We start from the raw sequence: 17,584 nt of genomic DNA, 5'->3' as shown, positions 1-17,584 counted from the left end.
ACATACTTTATTTTTGTCCTTTTAGGGATTACCTTCAATTTTTACCAATCATTTTTAGTTTAACAAGCTTTAAAAATAAAGTCCTTCCAGGGCTCTTGGGTGGCTCAGTTGGTTAAGTGCCAGACTTCAGCTCAGGTCATGAGCTCACGGTTTGTGGGTTCGAGCCCCACATCAGGCTCTGTGCTGACAGCTCAGAGCCTGGAGCCTCCTTTGGATTCTGTGTCTCCCTCTCTCTCTGCCCCTCCACCACTCATGCTCTGTCTCTTTCTCTCTCAAAAATAAACATTAAAAAATTTAAAATAAATGAAGTCCTTCCGTTTCCACTTCTTTTCCCATTTTTCCTTCCTTTTCCTTCACTCCTTGCTTCATCCTTCATGTTTTTGCCCCTTTGTTCTTTTTACCTCCCTTCCCTTTTCAAGTGATTGGGTCTTAAATCCATTAGGTGGGCCTGACAAGGTAGATCTCTACACCAGGGTGGAGGTGGCAGAGAGCAACAGAGGAAAGAAGGTGTCTCCATGGGGTGGGGGTGGGGGTGGGGCAGATCCTGTGGTGTGACAGCCTGGCACAGGGTATTGAAGAGAGTGTCCCTGGAGGAGGTTGCCTGGAATAAGGTATAAGAGCCTTATCAGAATGTGTAGAGCAACAACATGGAAGAGAAATTTGGTGAAGAGTGTTGAAGCTTGAAGTGGGTGGGTTGGTTGTACCCTTTGGAAGGAAATCTACATAGGACAAGGAGGTATCTATGTAGGAGGTGGGAGGTAGGGGTGGGGCAGGAATTAAAGTCAGGCTTCTGGTTCTGCATATTGAAAGTTCAAGAATGGTGAAGAGAGTAGTCACGTGGAGAGGCAGGCTGTGGACTGCTAAGGAGGGCTTCTAGTCAAGATGGTGGTTCTGTATAAGGTGTCAGACCCAGAGCAGGGCGAGGAAGATCTCTCTGAGGTGGTTACAAAGAAAAAGCAAGAGCCTGGAACATCTTTTCATGCCATAAAGTAGGAAAGTACTCAAAAAATTCTGGGGACATTTCAAAACAATACAACAGTCACCTCAAAGAGCTTTTCATTGATAAAGTTGAGGACAATTTAGACATCAAAATAAATAATGAAAATAATGGATTATTAAGCATTTAATAAAATAAGAACTCATGAGTCCATATGACATGAATTAATTAATTAATTGAAATATTGATGAAGAATGACATATTTATGTGGTTTCATTACACTTTCTATTAAGTACTTTTTAACTACCAAAGAAAAAAAAGAGTAGCTTTTCTACAATGAGTGGAAAAGCTTGGCATGTATCACTTTAATCAACTGATCAGGTTTAGCATTCTTCAGAAAAGGACAACCACAGGACAGGATGCAATAGCATCGGTTCTGTGTTATTTCTGCCAAAGATGTATCAGCTTAAATCTAATCATGAGGAAACATCAGACAAATCCAAATGAGGGACATTCTACAAAACAACTGGTCTGTAATTTTCAAGTGTCAAGGTCATGAAACTCAGGGAAAAATTATTGAACTAGACTAAAGAGATATGACAAATGCAACACAGGATTTTGAACAGGATCTTTTTGCTATAAAAGATATTAGGACAGATGAGAAAATGTGAATAGGTATGAGGATTAGATGGAATAATGTCTCAGTGTGAATTTACTGATTCTGATGGTTACTTTGGCTATGTAGGAGCATGTTTTTGTTTGCAGGAATCACACATATAAGTATTCGGGAGTAATGGAGCATCAGGTATGCTACTTACTCTCAAATGGCTCAGGAAAAAAAATATTCTGTAAGTTGGAAAATACATTTTTAAAGATGGTTAAAATTTTTATGTTTCTGTGAATCACTTTAAAAGAGTTTAGATCACCAACTCTGTTCATCTCCCTCTTGACTTAATACTATTGTACTGGGTTTTCATTATAGCTTCCTGATTTATTTTTGCCCAGTATATATATTTTTCATTTTTTTAATGTTTATTTATTTTTGAGGGAGAGAGACAGATCGTGAGTGGGGGAGGAGCAGATAGAGAGGGAGACACAGAATCCAAAGCAGGCTCCAGGCTCTGAGCTGTCAGCAGAGCCCTACGTGGGGCTCGAACCCATGAATTGTGAGATCATGACCTGAGCCGAAGTCGGATGCTTAACTGACTGAGCCACCCAGGCAGTCCATATTTTTGTCCAATATATTAAACATTATTGTTTTATACATCCAGTTTTCTCTAAATTTTCCCGTATGTTTATATTTTCTTTGCTAACAATTACTTTTAATACCATGGGCCTTCCTTCTGAGGTTTTCATTCTCACAAAAGAAAATCCTTCAGAAGGTCTCTCAGCAAGAGAGCATCTGTTGGTAGCACACCTTTTTTTGTACCTGAAAATGTTTGTATATAAATCTCATTCTTGAAATACAGTTTTGTAGGTTATAGGATTCTAAAGTAACAATGATTTTCTTTCAGATCCTTGAGCTATTCTCTGTCTTCTGCTTTCTGCTGTTGATTTTAAGAAGTGTATAGTCATTCTAATTATTGTATCTTTGTATTTAATCTGTATTTTCTTTCTGGATAGTGTCAAGGTTTTCACTTTGCCTTTGGTATTTTTCAGTTTCACTACAAAATCCTCAGGTCTTTCTGAATGTGAAGATTGGTATCTATTACGAATTCTAGAAAATTGTCAACCATTATCATATTGAATATTGACTTTTCCCAATTCTCTCAATTAGCAATTCTGAAATGCCAATAAACATCTCTTATACCTTTGCAATGTATCTCCTTTGTCTATTAAACTTCTCAGTTTTTAACTTCTGCATTTCTCAAAATTTCAATACTTTTATTTTAAAAACATATTAAAATATCATTTTATTTTCCAAACCAGATCATTTCAACACCTGTAGTCTTGGTGGGTCAGATTCTACATTTGGTTGTTTCTACTGACTTTCAGTCATGGTGGTTTATTCACTCATATGTTTAGTCATTTTTTATTGTTGGCTTATGTTCTTTAGAACTATTATCCATGGTAATTTTTTGAAGCCTGGTTTAAAGTCTAGTCTTCCAAATAAGTATTTCCAGTGTTTCTGCCAGACATCTGGTAGTATTATTACCTGAGACCCTTTGAACTACATGCTTACCTTGTGATTTTTGGGGTCCAAATCTGATAGACTGTAGACTTGAGTTTATAGATTCTTAGGAGAGATATTTCTCCCACTTCTACCCAGAGCCATGACCCAGAAATCCATGTACTCCTACAATCTTTTTTGGAGTGTGGGCTTTTCTTTTTCTAGTTCATATCCTGAGAATATTATCTTATAAGGTTTCTACTGGTTTCACGGAAGAGGTCAAAATCCCTTCAATCTCTTCTCCCATTTCCAGACCAGAAAGCCTCTCAAGTAGAATTTTACTTTGAGATGCAAAAGGACACTGGTAATTTACCAAGACTGAATTTTTTCTCACCACTCTAAAGTGGTAGGATCTGGGAATCAGACTTGATTTCAAGAAAACAAAAAACTACCCTAGGCACTAATCAAAGAAACTATGGCATTTTTCCACACTTTCAGTATGAAGTAGTTGAGTTTTTTTCCCTTGGCTCTCCCATAGCAATGTGAATCAAAAAATCTAAAGAAAACAACAACAAAATAACAAACAACATCTAGTATAAAATGCATAATCTAGTATAATCTAGTATAAATCATGACGAGATAATTTCCCCCAAAGTCATTGAGAGCTACTATACTTTCTTCTGCAGTTTCTCCCAAATTCCAAGTGTGTTAATTGTTTATACAAAGAAAACTTGCACAAAAATTGTTGCTAACTACATGAAAGTTCTTTGAGGGAACAACGGCACCTAGTTCTAGACAGCCTAGGGCAAGGCTGCTGGGCACTGCAGCAAAGAAAAGAAAACAAAAAATATAGATTACTTGATTGATTGACAAAGGTGTATCATATAGCCTTTAATTGAGAGGAAACAATATAACACAGAGATAAAGCACCTTGACTATGTGTCAGGTCTCCTGGGTTCAAATCCAGACTCAGTTACTTGTTAGAAATGAGGTCTTAGGTGAACCTTCTCTAAGTTCAGTTTTTAATCTGTAAAATAGGGGCCGGTGGGGGGAATAACAGTAGCTTTTTTAATGAGGCATTTCTAAGCAAATTTGATTGAAATGATTGTTATGGAAAGGATTATGGGTAGTCAGAAAATCTCTCAAGGAAGCAGTTGCAGAGAAGTGGGCCCTTGACCAAAGCCTTGAAAGATGGTGATTATTTGGATAGTCAGAAAGGAAACTAAGAAACATCTCACACAGATGTATTTGTCTTTCTAATTATAGAGAGGTTAGCGGAGCTCCTAAAGCCACTTTGGATTTCAACTTCCCTCCTGATTCATGGAGAGAACACCAAGTAGTACTTATAGACTCTAGATTCATTGCCTGGGATTAAATCATGGAATCATAGGTCTACCTCACTGATAACTTTTTTTTTAAGACTAAACCTCAGATTTTTTTATTTGAAAAGTGGGAGAGGGCTTGCTTCACAGGGTTATTGAAATGATTAAATAAAACAACCCATATAAGTAATATATAGAAACTATTCAATAAGTATTTATTTTAAATTCATTTTTTAATTCTTAGTAATATTACCATTTTCTCCAAATGTTTCCTTCTCAAGTCCTGACTCTCTGGAGTATTGCTGAACTTACATGATCTGCCTTCCTCATCCACCCTTTGCCCTAAGTGCAAGAACACATTTCCTGATTAAAGGGGTACATCCTGTGAAGACTGACTGTGAAGGCAAGTCCACAATAGACAGAGAGACAATGTATTCTTGTTCAGAGCAGCCACCAACAGTGATGACAACAGCCCTCAATGGGCTGGGGTCAAAGATCAGCTGTCCCTCTGTCACTTCATTCTTCTTCTGGCTCCCAATGGAGTTCATTAGGAACTCAATCTCAAGTCTAAAATTCAATCAAAACCCATCCTCACAGGCCCAAGCGAAGGACACCAAATGAACAAATTTATAAGGCAAAACAAAGCCCTCCCTCAATCTTCCGAACAGTAAGTTTACCATCCCTTTGGTGGTTGTGGAAGCATGGTGCAGCCACCAGCTAGGTGGGAAGTGCTGAGGGAAGTTGGTGATTCAAGCCCTGTGGATGGGGGTTGAAGGTTAGCAGGAGGGCTAGATGGAAATCCTGGACACCCTCCGGAAATGCCAGAGTGAGGGCCAGCAGTGCTTCTCCAGATGGGCAACCGAGAAAGCTTAAAATGCTGAGTCAAACTAAAAATGGGAAATGTGACCACAGAGGCTGTTTTTGACAAAGCTCTTTTCTTGTCTCAGCCTCATGGGAAACATGCTCCCTTGGAAACCATTGGAGTAGTCGATGCCTTTCCTGCACTTCTCAAGGCACATGCATGACATTTGCCCTGGATGCAGCTGGAATCCATCCTTTATGGCATAGTTTATTCCTCGATGCCATTGTCTGCTGGGAGATTGCCCAGATCCTGAAAGTGTGCAAGCAATACTTTTCAATTACTGTGCAGTCATTCTGACATGCTGTGTGGCCTTCACCAATTTGCTGCACATTCTGTCTTGATAGTACCCACAAAGTAGGCTTCTTGATAGTGTGGATAAAGTAATTTCTCTATTTTGTTGCCCAGAACTCTTTTTGTAGGCTCAACTTATCAACGGATCAATGCAGATCAGAATATAGGAGAGAGACCACCTGAGTGGTCTCCAATAGAAGACGATGGGAATTAAATGGAGAAATGTGGATAGGGCCTCTGTAATGTGCCTTGGCTAGCAGAAACTCTGCTCAACAAAGGGAAAGATATGGCTAGATCAGAGAAATCCAGCAATCAGATCAGCATGAATGACTCTGCTAGGTATACCTAATGCCCTTCTTCCCCTTAATGCGGTTGGTTAATTTTTCTTGGAGAACACTCACATTATGAATGCTATTTCCAAGCATTATGCTCAAGACTTTAAATATATGGCCTTACTTTTGGCCTTTGGCTCAAGGTGGCAAAGGTGTAACTGTCTTTAGTTGCCCCAAATCCAGGCTCATCCAACACCAGCTGCTTCCACCATGCCACCTAAGGTCAACCCCAATGAGATAAAAATTATATACCTGAGTTGGACTAGTGGGGAAGTTGGTGCCATGTCTGCCTGGCCCTAAAGATCAGTCCCCTGGGTCTGTCTTGAAAAGAGTTTGGTGATGACATTGCCAAGACAACCAGTAATTGGATGGGTCTGAGGATTATAGTGAAACTGACCATTCAAAACAGGTCTAGATTGAAGTGGGACCTTCTGCTTCTACCCTGATTATCAAAGCCTTCAAGGAACTGCCAAGGGACAGAAAGAAGAAGAAAAACATTAAGCACAGTGGAAACATCACTTTTAATAAGATTATCAACATTGCCTGACAGATGTGACACTGATCTTTAGCCAGAGAACTTTATGGAACTATTAAAGAGATCTTGGGGGCTGCCTAATGTGTGGGATGCAATGTCAATGACCTCCCCCTCATGACACAGAAGATATGAATAGTGGTGCAGTGGAATGCCCAGCTAGTTAAGAACTACAAAGGAAAATATTTCAGTGAAAGATCATTTGACGACCTAAGCAAGTAAATAAATAAATAAATGACCTTATTTAATCCCCATGATAATAACATAAAGTTGATGCAATTTTCTTTCTTTTTCAGATGAAAGAATCAATACTCAGGCTTGAAGAACTTTGGTAGAAGCTGGAATTCAAACACAGGCCTGGGTAAATCTAAGTCCCACGTTTTCAATGACATTGCTGTCAATCTTGGTTTCTAGAAATAGAAAATCTGCCTTCTTCTTTCTGCAGCTTGGAGTGGTTTCTTAGTAGTGAGGATGCCACAAACAGCCTCAGAAAAACAGAGGGTATTTGGTCATTTTTTATAGTTTTGCATACTTAACAATATATAACTTTCTTATTAAATTTCTATAAACCTGTATTGCTTCAAGACAAAGTTATTTCTCCCTGTTCTGACCCATCTCATGTATCATGACCAGAAGAGTCTGGTTTAGTTACTTCTCTGCTTGGGAACCTCGTAATACCTCCTAGTGGTCCCCAGGGCCATGGCAACAATTGGATATCCAAAGCTGGCCACACCCTGCTTTTTCAGGCTGACTTCCTGTTGCTGTAGTCCCACCTTGGGGGTTCAACTGTGTTGTGCAGATATCTACAACAATTGGGATTTTAAGCCAGACCATGTCTGTTTTAAATATTTTCTGGGACTGCGCTTATACGAAGTTTGAAAAGTTCTTCTCTCATTCAACTACACCCCAGTTCACTCACCTGAATGAATGACTCTCCCTACTCCACATCTCAGCTCAAGCTCATCTTTCTCCTGAACTGCTCTTCCTGCCAACACTGCCTTTGATATCTCATGAGTCCTTCAAGGCCTGGTTGAAATGTCCTTGCCTCCCTGTCCTTTATGTATTTCCAAAGCTCTTCACTCACAATGCTCTTGTAGAACTCACCACACCAAACCTTGTGGTGTGGTTATTTGGGCCCATCTCATCTTGTCTTTCCCTTGCTTCTGATGTCCTATCCTAGGGTTGAGCAGGTAGAGACTATGTCCATATCTCCATTATACCTGTGTGCTACCGCAGCATCCACTATTATGTTCCAAAGATGCCAGGCACTTAATAAATATGTGCTGATTTGAACTTAACTGATATTGATAATTATCATTTTAGGCAATGGTTTAGGTAAAATGATTGATGAACACCATCTTTAGTTCTTGGAAGATGTTATGGTTTAATTATGTTCCCTGACCCCCAAAAAAGATATGTTGGAATCCTAACCCCCAGTACCTCAGAATGTAACCTTATTTGGAGGCAGGTCTTTACAAAACTAACAAAGTTAAAAATCAGGTAATTAGGATGGGCTGTAATCAAAATGACTGTGTCTTTATAAAAAGAAGAAATTTGGACACAAAGATGACACACATAGAAGGAAGATGGCATGTAGTTACAGGGAGAAGATGGTCGTCTACCAGTCAAGGTGGGAGGCTTGGAACAGATCACTCCTTTACAGCTCTCAGAAGGAATGACATCGTGATTTTAGACTTCTAGCATCTAGAACTGTGACATAATACATTTGTCTTGTTTAAGCCACCCGGTGTATGGTGCTTTGTTATGGAAGCCCTAGAAAGCCAATACAGAAGCCAAGTGTTAATAGGGACCAACAAAAGCATCCTGTGCCTACTATTACAATCCTTGCCTGATTACAGGGGTAAGGCAGGAAGGGCCATATTAATTTTCTTCCTGCAAAGGATCTTTATCCAGGCAGGAGGGTTCCAGATTTTGCTTTATTTTATTCTGTTTGTTTCTTTACAGATACCTTTGGGATATTTCTTTCTTCAACTGAAGGTCTATTGAGGGTACTAATGCTGAAATATAACCTGAAATAACTCATGCTTTAGCTTTCTCTTTCTCCAGGTCTTCAGATTCCTTAAGCACAATAAGAGTAGCTTTCATTTTTCTTGTATGTGCACTAGCATCCATCTATACGGGCACATAGTATGTTTGCTGAAATAGCAGTGATTCTCCACTTCTTCTGAATTCCACTGTGTTGCGTCCATCCCTTCTGACCCTTAGCACTCTCTAACTCCTCTTACATCTATGTGTGTGTGCAAGTCTTATCTTTCCCTCTAGACCGTAAATTTCTGAGGTAGAATCCATGCATGAACAATACCTAGTACTCAGTAATAAATGCCTATTGAATGGACAGATGGATGAATAGATAAAAGGGAGTAGGGGGAGAGCAGTGCCTAGACACCTAATCTTAGAAATAAGAGAGAGGGAAATTTAGTCCAAAAAGGAAAAGGGAGGTGGATCATCACTCTTTGGCTCCTGTTTTAAATACATGAAGTTGAGGTACACCTGGGGCTCATTTATAATTATTTACAGCTGCAATGTCAGAATTTAATGGACAGAACCTAAAGATATATGAGGAAACCTATGGAATATTCATTTCGGGTGTCACTGACTACTGAGGGCTTCTAAGAAAAGCCATTTAGATTAATAATAATAATAATAGTAGTAATAATAATAGGTAATGTTTATTGATCTCTTGCTATGGGCCAGCCACTATGCTAAGAGTTTTTATACATCATTTCATTTAGTCCTCCCAACAACCCTATAAGTTAGATGATATATTTAAAAATATAGATTCATGAGATGGTAAGTGAAACACTCAAGGTTTCAAGGCAGGAAGTAGTGAATTCCACTTCAGTTCGTACTATGCCAGAGCCTAAGCTTATGACCTTGGCTACAAAGACTCATTTATAAAATGTTCTTGCCAGAAGCAGCCAAAGCTTTGGTCCTGTTTGCAAGGTTGTCTTTTGTGACAAAAATTATGAAAAACTTCTGCTGTAGTATGAATGCTGGTTTGTTGTACAATGTATACTGTTTCCTGTGTACCCATCTGTATCTAATTAAAGAAAAATGAGGACATATATTGATAAGGATACCTTGTTGAGAGTGGAATACCAAATGTTTCATGTGAAGTTTGGTTCCTCATATCTACTGGTGGTCAAAAAATGTTAACTTAGTTGAATGCATTCGATTTTGCCTGAATAGCCAAGACTAATTTCTGGATGGCAGCTTTTAGATGCTATTTGCTCCTAGTGGTGATTTAAAGCAAGAGGCCAGAATCATTACCATAATACAGATTGAAATCTGTGGGAATACAGGGAAAGGAGGAGTCACTTTGAATTGTATGTTATAGAGTGTTTGCAAACATGTCAAGTCTTTTAGTTTAGAAGTCAATGCATTCCTTTTTCTTATTTATTCAGCAAATATATATATATATACATACATACATATATATATACATACATATATATATATGTGTGTATATATATATATATGTGTATATATATATATATATATATGTGTGTATATATATATATATATATATATATGTATGTATTTAGTACCAGGCAATGTTGTGCACCCTCTGGATTCAAACCCAGTGGTAGACAGGTCAGGTTCTCTGTCCTCACTGAACTTATAATATGGAGGGGGAATTGGCTGTTGTAGTCCTGTGTAGGGGGGGCAAAGACAGAAGAAATGCAAGGTGCTATGGGAGCATGTGGGAGAAGCAACTTGCCCACGACCAAGAAGTCAAGAAAGACTATAAATTCGAGACTAGAAACTTCGAGAAAATTTTCAAAGAACTGAATATTTTTAGATGAAAATGGAATTTTACTTCATAAAGCATATGGCTATTAAAGGGACTCCCATTAAGTTTGAAAGATGACAGAAGGCTTTAAAATGTCCTCTTGGCCAAATGGCTAGTTATCCAAATAGGGTAAATGTCCACCACTGGGAGACGCACATTCACTGAGGCACCACCACCAGAGGAGGGATCATGCTCCTTCATCCAAAGGGGTGTTTCCTGAGCCCAGAAATGCCAAATGCTAGAGGAGGGCCTTATTGTGTTTGTAAATCTGGCCTAGATGACACCAGGTAGTCTGTTAATTGTTTACCTAGACGCCTTTCATGTCACATTTGCTGCTGGTGTATCTATCTTTTTAATCACACCTCACAGCAATGGGAGTTGCCTCCGTAACAACTTTTCCATCCTTGGATGCAATTTCAGAGCCGTCCTCCATCAGAAAGAGCAGTGGAATTCTAATCTGATCTCTCATCTAATACAGAAACATAGTTACTTTACCACCAAATCTTCCAGTTCACAAATGCTGAGAGTTTCGATAGTATTACAATGATAGAGTTCATTGCAATTTAAAAGTTATTTTTGTTGCTCTTTTATTTTTTATCTTAATTTATGTTCTTAAAATTTATTTATTTAAATTCAAGGCAGTTAACATATAGTGTAGTATTGGTTTCAGCAGTAGAACCCAGTGATTCATCATTTACATATAAAACCTACTTTTTTAATAAATTGGATTCCATACAACACCCAGTGCTCATCCCAACAGGTGCCCTCCTCAATTCCCATCACCTACTTTCCCCTCCCTCCCACCCCCCATCAACTCTCAGTTTATTCTCAGTTTTTAAGAGTCTCTTATGGTTTGCCTCCTTCCCTCTCTGTAACTTTTTTTTCCCCTTCCCCTCCCCCATGATCTTCTGTTAAGTTTCTCAGGATTCACATAAGAGTGAAAACATTAAAACCTATTTTTAAAACAGTGTAGGGGACTCATCGCCAATGCACACATCCAGCTTTCTGTGTGTTGAGATGCCACCTAGTGGACGACGTTGCACACAAAAAGTAAAACTAATACTTCATGAGTTACGATCTAGCATCTCCCTCGTAGAAACTGAGGTCTGAGTGACAATGGGTGACAAATCTTCCTAGCTAGTGAAATCTTTAAATTTAAAAATGTAACATTATATATTCAGCATACATTCAACTTAAAACAGACCAAATTTGGAATTCCCTTTAAACATTCTGTCAAGTAAGATTTAAAAGGAGAATACCAGAAAATATCTGCATCAAAGGGATTGGTTTTGAGCTATCATTGGTGGTAGTGGAAAGAGAAGCTGATGTGAAATAAAAGTAGCCTGTTTTTTCCAAGATGATTAAGATTTGGAGCAAATAGAAAAAAAACAGACTTCAGAACTCAAAGCAGATAACAATTTTAAAGATGCATTATGTTTCACAACCTCTTACAGGATTAGGCATCTTTAATGCACCTCTGTGTTCAGTGAGGGCTGATGTTCAGATAAGGTTTATTGACTATCTACTATGTGCTGAGCACTAAGCTAGGGACTGAAACAGAATAATGAGCAAAAATGAAGGAAGCAGAGAGATACAACTTCAGAACATTATGGATTTTGCCACTTAATTTTACAGGTAGGATTATGTTCACCCATATTTTCTTTGGCGCAATCTTAACAGAATTGATTGTTCTGGTATTAAAGGCCGACGAAAACTCTGCTAAGATAACTTGAGATCACTGACTTTCCAGAATTCCAGGACTGGTAGGGGAATCGTTACATCTTTGGCAATAAACTTGTTAAAGTGGTTTGAGCTTTCCTTTGAATAAAGATCAGATAAATCTTACCGTCTTGCTACCATGGGGCTTTGGGAGAATTATTTGTTCTCACGTGGGGTTGGCTGAGCGTTGTTCGCCTTTCATGGAGTGCCCCAATCATTTCCATAAGGCCCAGACATCAAGGAGTTAAAAGAACTTGGGACAATGGAAGAACCACCATCTGCCAAATTGAAAATTCAGTGCACACCCTAATTCAGATAATTCCCCAGGATTATGTGAGCAGAGGGGGAGAAGTTAGGGGGCTGAGTTGAACTTCCTGCTCTACTATCACCTTGGTTGAAGCAGTAATTCCCATCAACCCTCCCTTGGCTCCCCAAACCTTTCCCTGGAAAACAACATCAGAACTCTCCAGAAATCTAAATCTAAGCAACATGAAGATTTGAGTAAAAAAAAAAGAGTTAGTGGAAGTGTGATACTTCCCACTCTCACCCAGTCTTCCCTAATTTTTGATATACTCTTAGGATCCAGCAGTATAATCTCTAACAGAGATGTTGTGAATGATGCAAGTGGAATGGACTAGTAATGAGATCGCTGGTGCTGCGGTTGTCCAACACATTGTTAAAGATTGGTGAAATCTAGATAAGAACAAGTCAGAAGAAATGGCCAAAAAGTAAGAGTGTTTAGCTACATTGAGAAGTATAGTGAAGTGGATAGAGCATGAGTTCTGGCCTCAGGCACACTCGCATTACTACCACTTAGTGATGGGGGTTTTGGGTGAGTGACTTAACCTCTCAGAACCTGTTTCTTCGTCTCTAAAAGGGGATAATAACAGAACCCTTGAAAGAGCTGTTGTAAAGTTAAATATTATATAAGTTAAATATTAAGTTATATATTATATAAGTTAAATCTTTTAAGTAAAGTGCTTATCACAATGCCTGGCATATGCTGAGTTATAAATTTAGCTCAGTTATTATTATTATGAGTTTTATAATCATTAATATTTAGCTCTATGAGTGACTTCATTTGGATAATGCTTGACTACTGCATTCAGTTCTGGATGACATATCATAAGAGGGCTATGATTTGGTAAGTAAGAGAGAATTCAAAGCAGTTTTGATCAGCTGTATCATGAAGTCATTTCCCAAGATCTGTGTGAGAAAGTTACAAATAGGGGAGCATTACATTGAACTTCAACTATTGGAAATCCTGTCGTGTGGAAGAAGGGTTATGCTTGTCCCTTGTAGCCCTAGACACAGAACTAATTGGAGTGAATGGAAGTTGAAAGTTTATATATTTCAGGTCAATATAAGAAAGAATTTTCCTTAGAATGTGCTGTCTGAGAAGGAGGTAAATTTCCTGTCCGTGGAGATACTTAAATCTGGATGACCAGTTGTCATGGATATTGGCTGTGAGGAAAAGGACTACATTTCAAACCCTAAGTGATTCTCTGGATTAGGTGTTTGTCCAAATCTCCTTCAATCCTGAGATTGTCTCATTCTAGGAGAAAGAAGAAGAGAAAAATAAGAAGTGATAAAGGTAAGAGATGGAGGGAGGCAGCCATCCCTGTTTCCTTCCTTTTCTCCCTTCCTCCTGGGTGGTGTGGGATTTTGTGATGGCCACCGCTGGCCCCTAAAACACTTCCGTGCAAATTATAAAGTGGAATCCAATGGTATCCACTCTGGGCTGCTGCAATACTACTGTTGCAGGGGATAGTGAAGATGGCAGTGTCTTCATAAAAATTGTAAGAAGGAGCCTGTTCCTCTTAGCTGAGGTGTGAGGAATAAATTTCAGTTCCCACTGCCTTCCCTGCAGTGGATACTCTGCACAATGTATGTGGTGATCGGAGCTTTAACTTTCTGGCCTTTTCTGTGTGTGTGTGTGTGTGTGTGTGTGTGTAGATTGGTCTCTTCTCAGAGCATTATCACCTGTTCAGCAATCTATTTGGCAAATCTTAGAGAAAGAGAGGTTGGAGGCAGAGCCTGGGTATTGCTTTCCCATGCAGATTCACTCAGTGCAGACACTGGTGAGCACTTTTAAATCTTCTTCAGCCCTTAGAACCTGGGAATGTGCCTGAAACAACATGATTGTTATATCATTATATGTAAGAGCATGTGGCTTAAAACAAAGTGAAAATCCTGTGGAATGCATTATAGTACATTAAGGATGGACATTAATGGGTTTTGGCTACCCGCATACATTTTCCTTCTTTTATAACATCCAAATTGCCCTCGTGTCTGGTTAGGGTAGGAGTGTAATTTCAGGGACTGATCTTCTATAGATTCCTCTCACTGACTTTCGTACAGCCAGAGACTGGGCATGTAAACTGAGATTCGCCAAATAGGCATGGTCTCTTCTCTTCACACCTGGAATTTGGGGCTCGTGACTTGAGACCAAAGAGAATGACAGGAAGTCATTCAACTGCCTGGCTGCCCTGGGTCCATCCAGGGGGTCGATCCAGGGGTTGATCTCCACTCTGCTTTTGGCCTTCTGTTTCTTGGATATTCTATTTCCAAAGCTTGTCCTCTGCCACTCCTTCAATCCTATGATCCTCTTGTTACCTTTCGAGTGATCTCCTGGTTGCTTAAATCAATAGTAAATTTGTGTTACGTGCACCCAAGAATTCGAACTGAAATACCAGTATTAAAGTTTAAAATCGCAAACATCTATTAATGATATGAAATGCTTGTGAGTCAGAATCTCCATTGCTAGAGATTACAGTCTTTCCATGCTGGGTTTATGCATCACCTGCTGGTCCAAACACCATTCCTAGAATAACAATAATCATTATGTTGGTTTACATTTGTTGAGCATTAATTGAGTATTAGGCTAAGTGGTTTATATACATTACCTCATTTAATTCTTACAACAATGCTTTAAAAATAGGTAATAATATCATACTTATTTTAAAAATAAGGAAATTGAGGCTTAGAATAACTTTCCCAAGATCAAGTTAAAAAGTGTCAGAGCCAATATTTAAACCCAAGTGTGGGTTACCATAAGATAACGCCTTGGATGGAGTGCCTGGATGGCTCAGTTGGTTAAGCATCCGACTCTTGATATCAGCTCAAGTCATGATCTCACAGTTCATGAGTTTGAGCCCCACGACAGACTGTGCACTGACAGCATGAAGCCTGATTGGGATTCAGTCTCTCTCTCTCTGCCCCCTCCCTGCTTGCATTCTCTTTCTCTCTCTCAAAATAAGTAAAAAAACTTAAAAAAAAAAAACAAAAACCTGTGTTTATAATCACTCTGCTATTCTGCCTTACTGACTTACACCTAGGGATATAAGTATACTTGTTCAATATTTCTTCGAATAATGAAATAGTCGTGATAAATCAAATAATGGGAAGTTGAGAAAACCCATCTATTTACAGATTATGAACTAGCTTTAGGAAAAGGCTTAAATTCAGCTCGTTTACAGAATAGCCATGTCTCAGCTTTTGGTGTCTACGAGTTACCATCAGAACTCCATGTTTCCCTCCACTCTTGGTGCATGGGGCAGCCATGATATCTCAGCTGGGTCTTTCCTGCCTGTTAAATATCTACTGGACTGAGCACTCTCCAAGTTCCCAGCAAGTTCATTAGTTACCTGAAAATACCTACCTCATCTGTCATCAACACTCAAATGGCCTGCGGGATTTTTCATTTCCACTCCATTTTCCAAACCCTTTCTAGCATTTACCTCCCACATCTGGAATCAATCCTGACCAGAAGCAAAATGCTGAACGGTTGGGCTCCTCCCAGGGCCGCTTTCCTCCCGAAGGAGTGACAAGAATATGTTGTGTATGAATTAGCCATTCTCTTCTAGAGGAAGCTGCCACGGCAGAGGCAGCTTTCGTGCATTCTAATTTGCTCATATACCCGCTCTGTCTTTACTTGTTTAAGCAAAATATTTAGTTTAACATTTGCAGTCATTAGAGCCTAAAAACACCATATTTTAAAACTAGATTTATTTGAGTTGTAAATTGTGAGAATCCTTTAAAAATACCTCAGCTCATTATCCTTTTATCTGTCTCTGTAGAAAAGATTTGAGACAGAGGCTTAAGAAAACATCTCTGGCTTTCAAGTCTCCTCCTGCTGCCCCCGTCACTGTTTCTGTCTGTCCGATACCTACCCTAGAGAGAAAAAAGACTATCAGTTTGCCAATTACAAGGAATTCAATTTCAAGAGTGACTTAAACATTCGATTTTATGCTACTTTTTTTTTTTTCCTTTTCTAGGTAGTTTGAAGGCCAACTTCATCGACTTCTAGAATTGCTTTCAGGGGACAACTTTCAGATCCTTGTGAAGGAACAATGGTTAATTTAGGTTTTTCTTTCTTTTGGGGGAAAGGAGGGTGGGACTGAATAGGAAAGGTGATCTCAGGATACGAAATTCCAGACACCTTTCTTTGGGAATATCTCCATGGAAAAAAAAAAAGAGATAATAAAAACTGCTTCCTGACAGCCTCTAAGAAAATGTGTGTATATAGATGAAAGAAGTCAATCTCCTGATTAGGTAAATTGCATTATTTTAGTAATACAGCACATTTGTCCTTAATTTCAAATAACCAAAAGATTTTTGTTTTGTAGTGCTAGAGGAAATAACAATAAGAAAAATCCAAGATGTAGCCCTCAGCACCTGCAGGAAGATTATCTATGCTGATGAAGTGAAATATTACTATGGCTAATAGAAAGTTACAAAACAGAAGACAGACAATAACGAGAGGCAATCAGGAAGCGAGAATGGCAGTTTTTTGTTTGTTTTTTTTTTTTTTTACAAGAGTCCATGATTTAAGACAGTGAATCTAGGCATTTTGTTCTGCTTTCTTTAAGGTCAATAATTGAACCATGAAGAGATTTTTAAACAGACTCGGTTGTAAACGATTTTGAAGTGTCTACCCTACGCCAATCACCGTGCTAAGTGCCTGGCATCCACTGTGCAGCCTAGCACATATACTAGGCACTGTGGGGAATGCAAATGACCCACCAGACCTTTTCCACTCAACTGGGCAATGCAATGGCAAAACTCCTGAGAAAGCAAATCCAACCTCCGGATTGAGGGAACAAAAACAATGTGAACAGTGAGCTCTTTGAAAAGAAAACTGCTTCCCTATGGTAGAAAATAACGGGGAAGGGGGTCCATGCAGGGAGCCCAGCAAGCAGGGAAGGTGGGCCCTAGGGAGTGTGATATTACACAGGAACATAATGGGGTTGACTGCATACTTGTCTAATTACTGGAGCTATTAAAATCTCTATAATTTAGATTCAGGCAAAAAAAAAGGGGGGGGGGGGCTTGTATAAACGCACACATGCTCCTGATTGAGTTTTATGAATCCACCCCTCTTGATTCTAAAAGGATACCATCCTGCTGTGTACATGTGGCTGCTAGACCTGAGTGACCTTCTCCCCCAGGCCTGCCCCTGCCCCCAGACTAGGGTACTCTGTTACTGTAATAAGCAGTTAGGTTAGATAAGGCGACGGGTGATGGGATCATCTATGTTGAAGTCAAATTATAATGCTTCGGTCAACGGATTTAATCTAAACCAAATGCTTTGGGATTCTGTAAGCTCAGGGAACAGAGGAAAATATAAGCTTTATATTTACCCAAGTTCAAACAGAGAGCAGAC

At 39.1% G+C, this 17,584-nt stretch overlaps 1 pseudogene; it reads left to right on the top strand.

Annotated features, from left to right (window-relative positions):
- Positions 1-6,034: 6,034 nt before the first annotated feature.
- LOC109271365 (60S ribosomal protein L12-like) lies at positions 6,035-6,553 on the top strand (annotated as a pseudogene).
- Positions 6,554-17,584: the final 11,031 nt, after the last annotated feature.

The sequence above is a fragment of the Panthera pardus genome, unplaced genomic scaffold (assembly GCF_024362965.1).
Source record: "Panthera pardus isolate Hobbes unplaced genomic scaffold, ASM2436296v1 HiC_scaffold_12, whole genome shotgun sequence".
NCBI classification, from domain to species: domain Eukaryota; kingdom Metazoa; phylum Chordata; class Mammalia; order Carnivora; family Felidae; genus Panthera; species Panthera pardus.
The sequence above is the reverse complement of the archived record's forward strand: the minus strand, read 5'-3'. Positions and strand labels throughout refer to the sequence as shown.